The following is a 2,741-nucleotide window of genomic DNA, read 5'->3' as shown; positions in this document are numbered from 1 at the left end:
GCAATTCCTTTTGTTTATCTCATTTTTATGATTCTTATTCTTTGTACAATTCCACACTATTGCATTTATCAGGGACGTATAATCCTATGACGCATATCACTCTCCTGATGGGCATAATCTGCAAAAGAAAACAGCGTCAACTCAATTACATAATCATATCCATATGCAGGGATGATACTCTATTGGGACATCGAAGTCAAGATCAAGGACATTGATTCACAACTTCTCCCTCCCTTCCTCCAGATTACCGAAACTTTCCAAAAATACCAAATTCCCGGAACAGTTCCAACTTCCCGGGAAAATTTTGAAATCTAAAGGATCACGACTGATGGACTCGAATGTTTTTTTAAAGTCAATGACTGAACTAAACTGAACTAGAGGATCAAACTAAATGCCACGTGCCCATATAAGGGATGGACGGACTTAGACAATGATTTATCATTATCTTTTATCTGTGGTGTTTCGGTCATACATGGAGTGCATAGAAGGTGATATCTTTTTTTTTTTCATTTGATCGCTCTTTACATTACGTTATGTCATTTTACAAATGTCACGCGCGAATTATCCATATTCCGCGCTGCAGAATGTAATAATGCTAGTGAAAAATTGCCCCACTACTCTAAGCTATTATTAAGCATTATTGCATTTAGCAGCATATTTCCCAAATCGAAAGAAATTGATTTATGTTTATTGAATTGCCTGATTTCTTAGGCTGCAATTTTGGGTAAGTGTTAGGCTTGCGCAATTTGTTTTGTGCATGTCTCACGATAAGTAACAATGTTCTTTCTTACACAATGACGGTTGTTGATAAAGGGCCCAATTGTCAGAGCTGTAAAACAATATGACGACATAAATCGTAGACAAAAAAACGGATGTTTTAGGAATGAAAGTCTCAGAAAATGACAAAGAAACCAAATTTGGCAAGTATTTTCCAAGTTCGAATCTGGATTATTATTATTATTATTATTATTATTATTATTATTATTATTATTATTATTATTATTATTATTATTATTATTATTATTATTATTATTATTATTATTATTATTATTATTATTATTATTATTATTATTATTATTATTATCATTATCATTATTATTGACATTATTATCATTATCTTGGCTAGTATCCAACTTGAACTAATTGTGTCATTCGATCACACGCTATGCGTTCCGGGTGCAAAGTGCCGATAATTACTGTAGTGAGTACGTCCCTGTCAGGAACACTGCAGTTGTAAAGAGGCCTTTCTCTTAGAATCTCTACGGGAGTCGCATCTATCAACGATGATAAACCCAACAAGGTCAAGGTACTTGGTAAACCTGAGGTAAAATGAGATGGCGACTATTATTTCGATCGCTAGTTCAGATCAGTTGTGGTGCGTTGTGTCACATAGAGAAGCAAGTTTTCTATCTTAGTTGTGCCCCAAAACTAGATGACCTTCCCATGATTAACCCGAGTCTCCCAGTAACCAACTAAATTTAATTTGAACCAGTCTGCTGTGAACTCAACGCACGTACATATTTAACGTTAGAATACTCTTATATATGTAAATTCCTTACGAGCGCTGGATATATTTGCTGATAAAGAACAATCATTACAGCTTCTGAATATAAATGTAAGAAGAATAAAAAGCAATGCACACCTCTCCATTGTGGCCTACATCTTCACATTGTTGCTAAAATATATCAGCAACAAAACGTTACGTTATGCGAGATAACTATGTCAATTGATATTGAAGATGGAGCTTTCACACAAGTTTTAAAGGCCACATATTAGTTATCTTTCCCTGCGAAAAGAAAGGATAACCTTTCTGTTTTGATTCATGGGCTGAAGAAAGAAAAACCTGCCAGATTCAACAACAAACATTTTTGTTTTGTTTATTAGGAACGAATAAGCCGAGTATTGTATCCTCTACAGTTGTTATACAATATAGCTCTTCTTCTAAAAATGATTATGCCTATGACCAAGCGAATATGAACTTCCAAGAACATGTGTACATCTCACAGGTGGCACATGAATCTGTTGACCAGACTCACACCAGCACGCAAGAGTACCATCGACGATAATGGTGTTAGCAACAAATGTACCGTGTTTTACTCAGGAGGCCAATGTCAGTGGTCCTTTTAAGAAACAACTTGCTTTTATTTGCTCCGTGTCAATTCGGAATGCCCTCTTGCAAGCAGTAATGGCCATCAGCACCATGAAAGGAGGATGCACGCGGAAGTCATCATCGACCATGATGGACAACCAAGAATGGCCATGAACACCACAGCAAACTAGTTTTGTGGTTGGCAGGAAAATGAAGGTATTCTAAGAAAGACCTATCCTTGAACCTGAACTTCAGAGAACTAAATCAGCCTTTTTAGCATAATCTGACGGGCAAATATCCTCAAATGTATTGCTTATGGAAAAAGGCATTCTTAAAGATCCAACTCCTGAATACTGCACATCTTTTATTGGATCAGTTTCGTAGTAGAGTACTGTCTTGACAGACGATCTTTAGCCTTTCGATAACTCATCACGATTTTATAACATTGTTTGGTAAGCGGTTATTAACACTAAAAACACATTTTGCAAGAATAATGACAGTTCATGAATGCATTCTATCAAGCTACGGGATTTACGAAGAGACATTGATCTCTGAACTGAACGTTCAGCGCATCCTGTATCATTGTTTACGAGACTTGCAACAAGGTTAAAATACAGATAAGTTAATTCTCCAATGAATATCGACTTTTGAA

Source organism: Branchiostoma floridae, chromosome 14, assembly GCF_000003815.2.
Source record: "Branchiostoma floridae strain S238N-H82 chromosome 14, Bfl_VNyyK, whole genome shotgun sequence".
NCBI lineage: Eukaryota > Metazoa > Chordata > Leptocardii > Amphioxiformes > Branchiostomatidae > Branchiostoma > Branchiostoma floridae.
This window is presented reverse-complemented; position numbering follows the sequence as displayed.